Source organism: Giraffa tippelskirchi, chromosome 4, assembly GCF_054371585.1.
Source record: "Giraffa tippelskirchi isolate mGirTip1 chromosome 4, T2T-mGirTip1v1.2.pri, whole genome shotgun sequence".
In the NCBI taxonomy this organism is placed as follows: Eukaryota; Metazoa; Chordata; class Mammalia; order Artiodactyla; family Giraffidae; genus Giraffa; species Giraffa tippelskirchi.
The window spans coordinates 181670203-181686757 of NC_137278.1; the positions used below are offsets into that span (position 1 = coordinate 181670203).

General features: G+C 36.5%; 1 protein-coding gene across 50 annotated transcripts in view; it reads left to right on the plus strand.

Moving 5' to 3' along the window:
- The window catches only part of SOX5 (SRY-box transcription factor 5), a 1114103-nt gene that overhangs the window by 915619 nt on the left and 181929 nt on the right, over positions 1-16555 (plus strand). The gene's annotated exons all lie outside the window — the stretch shown is intronic.

Genomic DNA, 16555 nt, shown 5'->3' on the forward strand with positions numbered 1-16555 from the left:
TCTGAACTCCTATGCCATTTACCATTCCTCTTTTGTTATCTTATTCCTTTGTACCTTGTGTTGCATTTATTTGAATGATTTTTAGTTTTCTCTCATTGAAAGGAGAATCTCAATAGCATTTTTCCTTGTACTTTTACAACATATATTTGATTCTCTTATAAGAATATTAATTGCTTGACAAAGACATCAATTAAAAAGAATTAAAAGTCCTCAACTTCCTCATCTATAAAAATCTGGTATAGATTATAAAAAATCTACCTCTAAAACTCAGTGGTGCTGTAATCAAGTTGAGTCTTTACAATCAGCAACATTTTCAAATTGGTTTTTAAAATCTGTATATGTGCAAATTAATTTTTAGTAAATTTCTTAGGAACAGTGAAGTAGGTGCCTATTGTTAAATATTAGCATAATTATGTTTTTCAAAAGTCCCTAAAAGAAAAATGTGACCTAAAAATGAATAAATAAATGTTTATTTATTTTATTTTTAGGGTTATAAAAAGTCCAAGCTAAAATTCATACTAAAAAAATTAAATGATTATACAGATTGTGACACTTGAAAAGTTAAAATGTTTGTTCATAATCATTGCTCTCAGGATATTCTACACTTACCACTTGTGTAAAAGGCCCTAACCTCCTCAGGGTACAGGGTTTCATGACACTGAGTTCTCCTTGAAGTCAGTCTGAAGCCTTGCACATTTACTCTGACTCACGCTGTTGAAACATAGACCAGTTTACTCAGGGTGGCCAGGACTAGGAGATGAACAGACAAGATTTCTGCAGTTTGCTTCGGTGTTTGGAAGTCATTAGAAATTTAGTCCCATGCATGGCCCTCTTTTCTTTTAATTAATCAATTCATTGTTTTGTGTGTTGCACTTGGTCTTCGTTGCTGTGCGTGGTCTTTCTCTAGTTGCAGCAAGTGGGGGTTACTCTCGAGTTACAGTGCCTAGTCTTCCCATTGCAGTGGCTTCTCTTGTTTCAGGCCACAGGCTCTAGTTGTGCAGGCTTCAGTGGCTGCAGCATGCTAGCTCAGTAGTTGGAATTCCTGGGCACAATCTCAATAGTTCTGGTGCATGGGGTTAGTTGCTCAGTTGCATGTGAAATCTTCACAGACCAGGGATCCAACCCACGTGCCCTGCATTGGCTGGCGGAGTCTTATGCACTGCACCACCAGGGAAGTCCTCAGCCACTCTTGATATCTAGTGCTCACTAAAGTTTGAGTGACCTAAAGCATGAGCATCAGTTCAGTTCAGTCGCTCAATCGTGTCCGACTCTGCAACCCCATGAACTGCAGCATGCCAGGCCTCCCTGTCCATCACTAACTCCCGGAGTTTACTCAAACTCATGTCCATTGAGTCGGTGATGCCATCCAACCTTCTCATCCTGTCGTCCCCTTCTCCTTCTGCCTTCAATCTTTCCCAGCATCAGGGTCTTTTCAAATGAGTCAGTTCTTTGCATCAGGTGGCCAAAGTATTGGAGTTTCAGCTTCTGCATCAGTCCTTCCAGTGAAAATTCAGGACTGATTGCCTTTATGATGGACTGGTTGGATTTCCTTGCAGTCCAAGGGACTCTCAAGAGTCTTTTCCAACACCACAGTTCAAAAGCATCAATTTTTCGGTGCTTGTGCATAGAAGTAAAATAAAAGTATTGTTGAGCTGTGGATGCCAAGAGAGTGAATAGGCGTTTTCTTTAGGACTAAGGACAAGATTCAAATTGGTGGTAAAGGGAATAGTTCAATAGAATAAGATTTAAAGCTGGTTGGTCCTATAACCCTACATTGGTTAATACTTAATTCCTTATTTTATAATAGCACGTATAGGAAATCTAATTTTTATTACTGACCACTTGGACAGCATAGAGAATTTTTTGAATCCATGAGCTAAGTTAAAATGTCTTAAAATAGATGGCTTTGAAGCATAGATATATACTGTAAAGTGTGATATACAACCATGTCATTTGTGGATTATGTAGATATAGCCATAGGTATATCCTCTATCCCATTCTGCAACAATTTCAAACATATTAATAATCACATTGATTAGGGCTAAAGTATCATAACACCCACATAAGTAAAGAGTTTATATTGACATGAAAATGCTAGTATAATGGTTTATTAAATACAAAAGCCCCCATTTTTAATATTTTCATTATAGAATTTTTGACAAGAAATTTAAAAAATACTATTTATCTGAACTTTTGTATACTGACCTCATGTGATTTAACTTAAAAGTTTAGTCCTATTTTGAATAAACATATTTTTCTTTAATGCTAAAAACATTCAAAATAATTTGTCATTATACAGTTTAATTTTTTTTACTTGTCATAAATTATGATATACTTCATTCCTCTGTAGTAGGCTTTGTGATTTTTTTATTAGTGATAGGAGTTATGTTGTAAACTTAATTGGGCCAGGTGTTAGACTTACTTTCATTTTTAGTCCTTGCTGCCTAATCCCCGTGTAAGAATTTGTGTAACTGGGTAGAACTTATCCAGCAATTGACTAAATATCTTCTTTGTGGGATTTACGTGCATCCTAATAACATGTGGTCTTTAGTTTGAATTGTGTCTATAAATGCTGAACTTAACATTTCATACCAGAGACAGTAATTGGGAAAGATCATCACGTGATCCTAATTTATACTCTTTTATCTGATATTATGGCTGACTCATACAGTTCTTTTTTCCCTCTCTGCCTTTTGTTTACTATATTCCAAATTGTTTTTAAGCTGTTACACAGGGGATTATGTCCCTTGGGAATGGTCCATTACATTTTGAATATCAGTGCCATTCCAAGTTATTTCAACCATGGCATTAATCTCACTTAAAGCAATAAAAAGCAAATAGTGGTAAGAGGCAAGATGCATAAAGCATTACTTTAAACAGTTAAAAAAAAGATGTTAAATGTTCCCTCTCTGGGAGCTCCTGCAGCTCTTGATACATTTGTGTGCAACTGAGCAGGAGGAAAGTAGCAGTGGGATTATTAGTGGAGAGAGAGAAGCTTACAAGGAACATGAAAAGGGGACCGCTTCACATTCAGGCTCCTTTCTTCCTGCATCCAGTTAAAAAGAGAGAATCATTTAAACCAGCTCCTGTAGAACTCCCTTTTATTGGTTTCTTTTCTTAGGTAAAGTTACCAACAGGTTCATTCATAAGGTGATCTTGAAGGTTGTTTCACTGTCACTGAGCCACAGTTAAGGTGGTTTGTAAAGGGTACCACCCAAGTATAAAGATGCCTGGTAGGAAAATAAGGCCTTTATACAAAAAGAGCAGCAGCCCATCAGATCTTTGCTTTTCAAACCAGGCAGGTTCCCCCTTACAAAGATTAATTACAGTCAGGTTGAGAAGACAGCCTTGCTGTGTGTGTGTGTGTGTGTGTGTGTGTGTGTGTGTGTGTGTGTGTGTTTCCCCCTCTAACATTAGAAAGATAAAGGGTGTGATTAGTGTGCACAAAGCCTCTGATCAAACCAGCTCAGAGGTTTGTGACAGGCAGTTCAAACACTTTATGGATCACTAGTGCTGACAGGTAGATCACACAGGCCTTAAACAGATGTTTAGTGAGAAGATGAATGTGTGAGATCTCAAACGTGCAGTGCTCTTTTACTTGGCCATTTTAGTCTGTGAAGTATTAGACATTGCTAAAGAAACCTACTCCTTTAAAAAGGGTGCAAAAGTTACTAACAAGCTTTCATTAAATCTCAACCTTTCTCTTCTCAAGATATGGTACAGCTTAGATTTGAAAGTTATCAAACTTTCTGCAGTAACTGATGAATACTACTTCACCTTATCTTATAGTTTGTGAAATGCTTGTTGATTAGTTTATGAGTATTCCACCTCATAAGCTGTATTTGAAAAGTTCAGCTGGAATAGGTTAGTTGGAATAGGATACTCAAAGTAAGTTAAATTTGGCCAAAAATCAGAAGTAAGTAGAATGTCTTTTGTGCTCTTAATACATATATAATTTTGAGATGATATTGGATGAAAAAATTCATAATGAAAATATACCAGGCATATATATGCTTAACTGAATTTCCATAGTGAGTTGTATATCATTAGTAATCATTAGTAATACTTTACAACTATGTATAACTAGGAAACGCTATGAAAGCTTTCATTTTCCTTCTTTGTCAGAAAGTTTGTCACATGTATACATGTGCCCTAGAGATAAGTAATAGTAGCATCAGTTATTTTATTTCATTACTATCACAGGGAATGTGGACCTGAGCTTTCTGTAAGTTGCAGTATATGTCTTGCTGGTAGTAACAAGTTTGCTGGGTGGCGTTAGAAATTTCCCTCACATTGTTATTGTAGACTAATACAAACTAGTAGAAAAGAATCTTCAACTGATCTTGGTACTTTTAATACCTTAAGGCCATGACTTGATGAGAATAGCCTTATAAATTCTTAGGAAAACACCGATATATGGTTGACAAAAATAAGGGAGAACAATTGATTCTGCATATTTAACACTAAAAATTACAGTTGTCATTGGAGGATGACAATTTTTCAACTTGATCAGTATTAAATTCAAGTTAAAATATGGCTATCAACCTTATCACCACTGATAGGTTAGGAAACTGAAAGAAAGATTAATGAACTTGCAGGTGCAGAAAATTATTGTGAAATATATTATGAAATAATATATAAAATAATGTTAAAAATAAAACTTTATATAGATACAAAATATTAAAAAGGAGACGGTGCATGGTGAAGAAGGTAGAAGAGGAAAATATGAAGTGGAGAGGGATAGATAAGTCATAGTTATTTAATGGAAAGAGCCATGTAGTTCTGTCTACTGTATCTATTACTATCTATTACAGGACAGTCTAAGACTGTCTCTTGAAATAACATTGTTTGAACTTTCTTCTCCCATTTCTCCAGTCTATTTTTAGTTGTATTGCCATAATCATTGAGAATCAAAAAGTATCTTCTACGACTTATCAGTATTTACTGAAGATAGTATATTAACACTCAGAGGTAATAAAAAGATGAATATGATGCAGTCCTCAATTCCTGAGGAGTTTAGATTTAGAGGCAAAATATGCTTAATAGTATTGAAACTGAAAATTCTTTTGAAATATTTCTGAAATGATATTTGGGGTGTGTGTGTGTTCCCTGTGAAAATTAAGGGGAAGCATTTGGTATATAGCTCAAAAATTTCATATGAAAAACAACTTTGCCTATCCCCTAATTTAATCTGTCTAAATCTATGCCGAATTGCAGTCACCTTGAAGGATCCAGTTCTGTTGTAGTTGAATTCTTAGTGTCTGGGATGTCAGACAGGAAACAGTTTTACCTCGGCTCATCCTGTTCTTCAGCATTTTCAACTCACTGCTTATTTCTTTTCTTAAAAAAATAAAGATGTAAGAGTTGTTTGTAAGCAACTTTCACAATTATTTCTTACCCAGAGTGTGGGACTGCCTGTTTGAATGTTTCCAAGAAAGTATTGTTCTTATGTGACAACAGGTCAGAAAGACTCTGCATTAATTACACTAACATATGGTTATTAACAGATTCTAGCTCAGGGAGCAATACTTTACAATGTTATCTTCCACATAGTCAGATGTTAGCCATATTGTCAGTGCTGGCAGCTATTGTTTCACTCATTTACTTCACAGAGCTAATTACTCCCTAATAATAACTTTACCTTGGAGTTTTTCACTTGCTTGTGCCAGCAAACCTGTTCACACTACATATGCTAATTATTGGCACTTATTCATTATGTTAAGATAGCTTTAAGTTCAAGCTGTGCAGCCTGGCTTTCGGTATGGAGCCAGCTGGCTGCAAAGTTCCACCTTTTTTTACTAAAGTCATTAAAAGTTTTAATATGGGCCCATCTTGTTCTCTTTACAAGATTCAGTCTTTCAGGAATTCAAATGAATGTGCAGTTACCCGTGGACAATTACAAATTATAATAAGAAGGTCTTTGGTTCTGTGAGAAATTCTCAAAGCTTGCACTCGCTGTGGCCTTTCCTGTTAGATTAGAAAAGATGAACAAATTGTTTTACATTTAAACTATATGGTCACTTGATCAGTTTGGTTATACACAAGCATACATATGTGGATATACATTCACAGGTACTCCAACACATACTCACCCTCTTTCTGGTTCATTTTCCTTCAGAACAAGTTTAATTTACTGGTGCTATTAATTTATGCATGTCTAAATGATAGAATCTGGAATTTTCCTGCTTGTGTAACATCCTTTCTCATGTTTTTTTCTTATCATTTCAAGAGACTTAGGACTACTGCCAGGGCCAAAGACTGTCCTTGAACTCTATTCAGGATTCCCATTGATATCAGCAGGAGTTAATATTTAAGTGTTGTTTCAGTCAAAGTAAAATATGGTCTTCTAGTTTTAATGAACAAATAGCTTCATTTGGTTCAGATCCAAATATAATTAGTAACTAGTACCACTCAATTAAATAACCTAACTTTGATGTGTATGAATTGAAATGGATTTGACCTTTTTAGGTGGTAAATTTGGGGAGGAATCTTTTGAGACCTAGAAATGAATATATACTCAGACATAAACTCTCATTGAACTTAAGTTTTTATTTTAAAAAGATAACTTTTAAAATATTCAACCTTCTGATATTCACCTTAGGTACAGTGAGTCTCCTTAATCTTTTATATTATTTATATTGTAAGATAGGCACCAAACACAGGAGTCCTGAACATATAGATACTTAATAAAATCTGCTTCAGGTTTTATTAAGAACCTCGTAAAGGAGACAATTAGATGATACAAGTCTATTTCAACCATAGGCAAAGGCAAGAGGCTTAGGTTATGCTTTCAGCTTTGTATTCCACGAAGCAAATCTTTCTTCTTTTTTTTTTTCTTTTTTCTCCTTAATTTTTTTTTTTTTTAAATTGTTTCTCTGTGATTTGCTACTAGGATACCCATGGATAGTGTTCATTTAGTCTATGAAATGCCAACTACCAAGTTCCAGAATTTTTAAGGGCTGGTGTGATTTCATGTGTGTTGAGGGTAGGGAGAGGATATTAGACAGCACATAGAGTTAGAAGAAGGATAGAAAAGAATGGAACAATTGCTTTTCTTCCTACCAGGAGCTCCACGTGAGCTGTAGTAATAACTGGAGAGAGTCAGTACCAATTACTAGGATGTTAAGAAAGGGGTTGCTTGTCCATACACATCCACCCTTGCTTGAGACCTGAAAATGTTTTCACTGCAGTAGAACATCTATTAAATGTTTTGCTTACATTTTTAAATAATGATGTGATGATATGGTTGGCTGTTGAGAAAATCAAGTAGTCATGGTTGAAGTAATCAACAACTGCTAGTTCTAAATACTCAACCAAGTTGGGAAATAAAGACTTTTTAAATTTACTATTATGTTTATAAAGACTGACAACTCACTTGTTGTCACTTGTTTAATATGTGAGTTATGCAATCCTATGTTCATTTGGAAAGAGAGAAAGAGTTTGGAGAAGGGTGTAAATAATGTTAATAAAAATAACACATTTAGCTGCAACTTAGGAGAAGGATGCATTTTATTGAAAAAAAAAAAGTTTTCAAGAGACTCTAAAATTCCAGTTTGTTTTTGTCATAGCTAAAAGGCAATTTTCTGTGATTTTTTAAATTTTACTAGGTCTGTGTGAGATAGAAAACATGTGGGAGCTGTAATCCATGTATGGGTACACCCAGAATTACTACAGTTTCTTTTCAGAGTGGTTGGAAAGTTTTATCAAAGTGAATAAAAATATACCTGCAGAATTTTAGAACTTTAACTGAAAGGTCTAAATAAGCCACCTTCACTTAATTTAAAAATATGTTTGTACAGAATGAAATTACAGATAAAATAATGAAATAGCTCATTGAAAATAGTGTATTTTAATTTTTAAACAGTTTAATTCTCCATAAATTTTAAGACTGGGATATATGTTATGTTTCTATCAGAGGGTTTTGAGGTTTTGAAATTTTTATTGCCTATCAACTAATAAAAATATTTAATGATACATAAGTAGCCATAGGTGACTCAGGAAGGCCTCGTTTGGGCTATCTTCTAGCTAATCTAGTTTTGCGCTTTTTTATTAGCTTGACATATTTTATTTTTTGTCATTTTGATTCTTCTCTACATGTTTATTATTAACCCATTCTCTACTTCAGAAAAGAGCAAGGTTTGGTTATTTTTTACCCTCTCTTCCATGTTTTGACATTTAAAATTACAATTGCCACTACCAAAAGGAAGGGTGTTTTTGAATCCTTTATGACCAGGAGAATATGCTCAACTGTGGCTCCCCTCCACCTACTCACCCCAAATTGTGTGACTTTTACCTGTAGCTCTTTGAAGAAACAAGTGCTCAAAGGCAAAAGAACCCATTTCTGGGTAAGAATACTTTTTAATGGATGTCTGTACTTAGAGGAAGTATAGGAAAAATCTTGGGAAATTGATATAAGAAAAAAATATTTAAGGTAACTTCAGAATGTAAGAGAAAAAAACTGGGCTTCCTCTGGAACCAGATACCAATACCAACATTAGGGTCAGAAAATAAGCTTTGGCTCACCCATGAGGTGGTGCAACTTAACGTGAGACACTCTCATTAAGCTTAGGTGAACTTTCACTATCATAACCAAAAAAAAAAAAAAGCATGAAATTTTAGAGATAGAAATGTCACTCATAATTCTGTCCATTGTGTGTCAGCCTCGGCTTTGCTCCGTGTTCCCTTCAGTCCAGCATCAAGACGTAAGGAGTATCTCTGGTTTGGAACTAGTGATAGTCTAGTAACAGAGAGGAAAGGTTAAAGCAGAAAAATGCAAGAGCTCTTAAAGTTTTGCTGAGCTGCATCCATCGTTTCTTCTCATGTTGTATGTGTGTGTGTGTCCTAAGTCACTTCAGTTGTGTCTGACTCTTTGTGACCCTACCTACCATAGCCTGCCAGGCTCCTCTGTTCATGGGATTCTGCAGGCAAAAATACTGGAGTGGATTACCATGCCCTCCTCCAGGAGATTTTCCCAACCCAGAGATTGAACCCATGTCTTTTATGTCTCCTGCACTGGCAGGCAGTTTCTTTACCACTAGCACCACCTGGGAAGCCCCTAGAGTTGTATAGGCCAAAGCAAGTCTGATGGCCAATCCCGATATCAGTGGTATGAGATGTAAAATTCTCCTGCAGGAATCCTGTAAAATAGGGCATCAGCTATTTTAAAAATAAACTCTACCACAGGGCCTTGTTCAGCTATGCCCTTGAAAACCTAACACTCAAACAAAAAACAATTACTGGAGGAGATATCTCTAAAATCTAATTTTAGTTCAAACTAAAGAAACATATACTCAGTTTAAAAATTGCAGAACACACAAAGCAGCAATTCAGAAGAATTAGAGTCAACAGTAATACTGAAGTATTTAGCCCTCCCACCCCAAAGACTTCAGATATAGGAAACATCATATAGACAGTATAAAATAAATATCATGAAATGCTTAGGTAAATAAATACTGAAATCATAAAAAAGAAGAAGCATCAAAAATAGTCAGAAATCAATGGAGATATTTGAAAAATTGTAATAGAAATGAAAGCTATGGAAATCAGAATTAAAAATTCAGTAAATGGACAGCTTCTGGCTTTTCCTTGCAGGGACCAGATTAATCATCTCTCCTCAAACATCAAGAAAACCAGACAAAGTATATGAAATGCAAGTATTCAGACATTGCACAGTGGCATCTCAGTGTCCCTTGAGAGAAAGGCGGTGAATGAGGAGAGCCCCATGAGTGTCTCAGTTTCCTGCCTGGAGAGAGAGGGCACGCAGGCAGAGCCTAACAGTCTTACTGAGTTGAACAGCTAGAAAGCAGGCTTTCGGAATACCAAGGCAAGTAAATAGATAGATGTACCCAACCAAGCACTAGGGAGGATAGTTGTTTTGCATAGGAGAGAAAATGAGACACACAAACTGACTCTCACTGTCTTGAAATCTTCAGAGGGTTTTTCTGTCAAGTCTTTACTGAATAGTGATGAGTGCAAATGTACATAAACTACTGAAGGAACGTTTGAAAAAGATCTAGCAGAAAAGGTGATCTTCAGTTGTCACATGTGGCTAGTGTATTTTGTGTTTTTACATGCCAGAATGAAGAAAATCGTAACACATGCAGCATTAGGTGGAGCTTTCAAGAAGGATATTACCTTAGTTCAATTTAGTCGTTCAGTCGTGTCCAACTCTTTGCAACCCCATGGACTGCAGCACGCCAGGCCTCCCTGTCCATCACCAAATCCCAGAGTTTACTCCAACTCATCTCCGTTGAGTCGGTGATGCCATCCAACCATCTCATCTGCTGTTGTCCCCTTCTCTTCCCACCTTCAATCTTTCTGAGCATCAGGGTCTTTTTGAATGAGGCAGTTCTTTGCATCAGGTGGCCAAAGTATTGGAGTTTCAGCTTCAACATCAGTCCTTCCAATGAATATCCAGGACTGATTTCCTTTAGGATAAACTGGTTGGATCTCCTTGCAGTCCACAGGTTTCTCAAGAGTCTTATTCAGCACCACAGTTCAAAAGCATCAATTCTTCGGTGCTCAGCTTTCTTTATAGTCCAACTCTCACATTCATACATGACTACTGGGAACACCATAGCTTTGACTAGACGGACATTTGTTGGTGAAGTAATGTCTCTGCTTTTTAATAAGCTATCTAGGTTGGTCATAACTTTTCTTCCAAAGAGCAAGCATCTTTTAATTTCATGGCTGCAGTCACCATCTGCAGTGATTTTGGAGCCCCCCAAAACAAAGTCTATCACTGTTTCCCCATCTATTTAACATGAAGTGATAGGACCATATGCCATGATCTTAGTTTTCTGAATGTTGAGTTTTAGGCCAGCTTAGGCTGACAGCTCTTCTAAACTTGACCTAAAAAAGATTTAAAGTAAAACTTGAAAGGATCAAATTGTTTCAGAGTTAGTAAAGTGCATCCCAGGATTCGACTTCCTAGATGGTTCAGTGGTAAAGAATCCACCTACCAATGCAGGAGACACAAGTTTGATCCCTGAGTCTGGAAGATCCCCAGGAGAAGTAAGTGGCAACTCACTCCAATATTTCTCCTGGGAAATTCCATAGACAGAGGAGCCTGGAGAGCTACAGTCCACGGATTGCAAAAGAATCAGACACCACTGAGCAACTAAACAGCAACAACATCAATAAATCCCAGAATAAACCCAAAAAAATATTTAATGAGATCACCAAAAAAGGAAAAATTCAAATCATTTGTCATCTAATTCAAATTTAGCATGCATGTAAAGAGGCAACAAGATATAACATGAAATCAGGAGGAAAGTCAATCAATAAAAAACAAACTCAAGTGGCACAGATGTTAGAATTAGTAGACAAAGATGTTGAAACAGCTATTACAGATATACTCCATATGTTCGAGAGCATGGTGAGAAAATGAATGAAAGATATAAAAGAGTTTGAGATTGTACTTTCAGAGATGAAGAGTACAATATCTGAGACCAAAATAGGCTGAATGAGATTAGAAACTGCAGAAGATAAGATTAGGGCACTTAAAGACATAGCAATAGAAACTATTCAGAAATAAAACAGAGGAAAAAAAACATTACAAATACAGTACCAGTGAGCTGAGGCATGAAACAAGTGGAAGCATAAAATATTTGAAAAAGTAATATACCAAAAGTTTCAAAATCTATTTCAAAAGTTATAAACCCGTATGTCAAAGAACCAGTGAACCCCAAACAAATAAACAGGATCAAATTGCTGAAAAGCAGTGATGAAAAGGAAACCTCAAAGGAGCAGTCAGACATAAAGATTACTTCTATACAGAGGAAGTAAATTATTGACAGGTTCTTCTTATGCTATACATGATGTGGTATAACATTATTTGAAATAGACTATTATAAATTTAAAAGTGAAAGTGAAGTTTGCTCAGTCATATCCAACTCTTTGAGACCAGTTCATGGAATTCTCCTGGCCAGAATACTGGAGTGGCTAGCCTTTCCCTTCTCCAGAGGGTCTTCCCCACCCAGGGATCGACCCCAGGTCTCCCTCATTGCAGGCAGATTCTTTACCAGGTGAGCCACAAGGGAAGCCCAAGAATACTGGAGTAGGTAGCCTATCCCTTCTCTAGTAGATCTTTCTGACCCAGGAATCAAACCGGGGTCTCCTGCATTGCAGGCAGATTCTTTACCAACTGAGCTATGAGGGAATTTACAGGTATACTGTAAATCATGGAGCAACCACTAAAACAAAACCAAATAAAGAATAATACTTACTAAGGCAATAATGGAGATAAAATGGAATCATAAAAAATAATCCAAAAGAAGGGAAGGAGAAATAAAAAGGAAACAAAGAACAAATGAGATAAATAGAAAACAGTAAGATTGTAGATTTAGTCTCAATCACATCATTAATCACAGTAAGTATAAATGATCTAAGCAAACTAAGATCAAAGATTGCTGTATTAAATTTGTCTTGAAAATAAAAGTAAGACCCACTTACATATTGTCTACAGGAAATTTCTTTAAATGTAAAGAACAGACTGGTTAACACATAAAGGAAAAGATATAGCAATAATACTAATTAAAAAGGAACAGAATGTTTATATATAAAGTAGATTCAGAGCAAAGATATCAGGAATACTGAAATTCATTTCATAATGATAAACTGGTTAATTCATTGAAAAGACATAAAAATCCTAAATGTGTTGTGCACTTAAAAACCAAAGCTTCACATTCTGTGAAATGAAATGTTCATATTTAAAGGAAAAAAGGAATGCAAATCAAAAATTTTAGTTGAATATTTCAGTAACTCTCTCCCTGTCAATAATTGAACAAAAACACTATTTATCAATCTGACCTAACTTATATTTACAGAACACTCCACTCAACAAGAGCAATTTTTTTTGAAGTCCAAATAGAAAATTTAACAAGCATATCATATTAAGTCTCAATAAATGTAAAGGATTGAAATAATTTAAATATGTTCTCTGATCACAATGGAATTAAATTAGAAATCAGTAAGCAAATAATATCTATGAAATTCCAAGTTATTTGAAAAGTGTATAAATAACATACTTCTAAATGACCTATGAGTCAAAGAAGTTTGGAGAAGGAAATGGCAACCCACTCCAGTATTCTTGCCTAAAAAATCCCATGGACAGAGGAGCTTGATGGGCTACAGTCCACAGGGTTGCAAAGACTTGGGCACAACTGAGCGACTTGAATCAAAGAAAATACACGAATGTATCTTCATCAATTTTTGATAAAAGTAGCCAGGCAATTCAATAGGAAAAAAATAACTTTTTTAACAAATGATACAAGGATGATTGTATATCTGTATGCAGACAAATGGGTATCAACTATTTTCTCATACCATATGCAAAAATTAACTCAAAATGGATCTACAAACATAAGTGATAAATCCATAAACTATCTAGAAAACCTAGAATTAGTTACCTTGGGTTAGGCGAAGATGATTAAATAGCAACCCCCTATAAAAAACAAAAAGATAATAAACTGGGCTTCACCAATGCTAAAACCTGTTGTTGATTTTTTAACACTATAATAGTAATGAAAAAGCAAGCCACAGACTGATAGATTTGCAAAACACATCTGAGAGGACGTGTACTCAGAATATAACAAGCTATCTTTAGATAAAACAGTAAGAAGAGAAGTAATTCAATAAAGGCGGTCAAATAATTGAATAGATTCTTACCCAAAGAAGATAAAAAGATGGCAATTAAACATACAAAAATATGTACATTATTAACAGTTAGAACTGGACATGGAACAATAGACTGGTTCCAAATAGGAAAAGGAGTACGTCAAGGCTGTATATTGTCACCCTGCTTATTTAACTTATATGCAAAGTACATCATGAGAAATGCTGGGCTGGAAGAAACACAAGCTGGAATCAAGATTGCCAGGAGAAATATCAATAACCTCAGATATGTGGATGACACCACCCTTATGGCAGAAAGTGAAGAAGAAGTAAAGAGCCTCTTGATGAAGGTGAAACAGGAGAGTGAAAAAGTTGGCTTAAAGTTCAACGTTCAGAAAACTAAGATCATGGCATGTGGTCTCATCACTTCATGGGAAATAGATGGGGAAACAGTGGAAACAGTGTCAGACTTTAGTTTTTTGGGCTCCAGAATCACTGCTGATGGTGACTGCAGCCATGAAATTAAAAGACGCTTACTCCTTGGAAAGAAGGTTATGGCCAACCTAGATAGCATATTTAAAAGCAGAGACATTACTTTACCAACAAAAGTCCGTCTAGTCAAGGCTATGGTTTTTCCAGTGGTCATGTATGGATGTGAGAGTTGGACGGGGAAGAAAGCTGAGCACCGAAGAATTGATGCTTTTGAACTGTGGTGTTGGAGAAGACTCTTGAGAGTCCCTTGGACTGCAAGGAGATCCAGCCAGTCCATCCTAAAGGAGATCAATCCTGGGTGTTCATTGGAAGGTCTGATGTTGAAGCTGAAACTCCAGTACTTTGGCCACCTCATGTGAAGGGTTGACCCATTGGAAAAGACCCTGATGCTGGGTAGGATTGGGGCGGGAGGAGAAGGGGACGACAGAGGATGAGATGGTTGGGTGGCATCACTGACTCGATGGACATGGGTTTGGGTGGACTCCGGGAGTTGGTGATGGACAGGGAGGCCTGGCGTGCTGCAATTCATGGGGTCGCAAAGAGTCGGACACGACTGAGCGACTGAACTGAACTGAATCATTAGTGAGATGCAAATTAAAATCACAGTCAGAAACCTGTACACACACACAGATGGCTAAAATTAAAATGACTGACAATACTACAGGTAGATTGTGGAGCAACCAAAACTCTCCTCAATACATGGCTGGAATTCAAAACAGCAATGTCAGTAGAATGTTTGAAGGTCAAAATGTAAGTAAAGATATAACAGGCAAATAAAAATTTAAAGAAAGCTAAAGACCTATACTAGTATCTTAAAAAAATAGACTTTAAGCCAAAAAGCATCATTAAGAATAAAGACAGCTGCTACATAATGATAAAAGGTTTAATTCACCAGGAAGATATTACAATACCATTCTAAACTTGAGTGAATCTTGTAAGATGTTCTCAGATTATAAGAAACAAAGCTGATAGGAGTACAGGGAGAAATTCTGAAATGAACTATCATTGTGGAGGACTTTCGTTAACATGTCCATCTCAATAATTGGAAAGTTAAGTAGATACAAAACTACTAAAGATATTGAGTCATTGGAAAGAAATGAAAACCATATTCTAACAAGAATTTTTGGAATCTTGTGTCTAATATTTAGAGGATAAATATTCTTATCAAACATATGTATACAGTATAATTTTTAACTGGGTATATATGCTAAGTCTTGGGCTTCACAGGTGGCGATAGTGGTAAAGAACCTGCCTGCCAGTGCAGGAGACATAAGAGACATGGGTTCAATCCCTGAGTCAGAAAGATCCCCTGGAGGAGGGCATGGCAACTCACTCCAGTATTTTTGCCTGGAGAATCTCTGGACAGGAGAATGCCTGGTGGGCTACAGTCCATGGGGTTGCAGAGTCAGACATGACTGATCATGCATGCATCCCTGGCAGGAGATGAAGTAGGAGGGAGATAGGCCAAGGCCACTCTACAGGTTGGGGAATTAGAGCTTTGTTCTCGAGGGTAGAGAACTAGGAAGTAGTTTTAAGATGAAGAGAATCGCAATTTAGGCTCACCTGTTGGCTGACTGGAAACCAGCTTTAAGGCCTATGGTTAGTGGAGAAAGAGATTAGCCAAGCTACTAAATAAATTATAATTGGAAATTGTTGTCGTTTAGTTGCTAATTCATGTCCTACTCTTTTGTGACCCCATGCACCATAGCCCGCCAGGCTCTTCTGTCCATGGAATTTGCCAGGCAAGAATTACTGGAGTGCTTTGCCATTTCCTTCTCCAGAGGATCTTCCTGACTCAGGGTTCAAACCCGCATCTTCAGCATTAACAGGCAGATTCTTTACCTCTGAGGCACTAGAAAAGCCCACAAACTTCCCAGGTGGCACAGTGGTAAAGAATCTGCCTGCCAATGCAGGAAACAGAAGAGACGTGAGACAGAGGAATACAGTCTGTGAGATGGCAAAGTATCAGACATCACTGAGGACTGAGTCTGCGTGACAGAATAAATAAATAAATAGTAGAGGATTTCCTCAATAAATATGTACCAATTAGGCAATTGATTGGGCCATCTTTTATATAATATCATTGTCTGGCATATGAGGCAACAAAATCATTGAATGTACAACTGAGTGAACAAATGACTATTCACTTTAATGTATCACCTGAAAAACTGAGGGATCGAACTTGACTATCCGTTAAGTTCGACTATCCGTTGATTCCTACTCCAGGGAATCATCCCAACAAGGAATCAAACCCACATCTCTTGCGTCCCCTGCATTTACAGGCAGATTCTTTACCACTGTGCTACCTGGGAAGCCCAACATTGTACCTTAAGTGTATCTTTTTTAATGGAACATATCTCTCAGTAAAAGAGGTAATTTTCCTGTCCCTAGGATATACTTTATTCCTCATTTTCATCTCATGTTTTTCTCTATGTCTCTAAGTCCTATT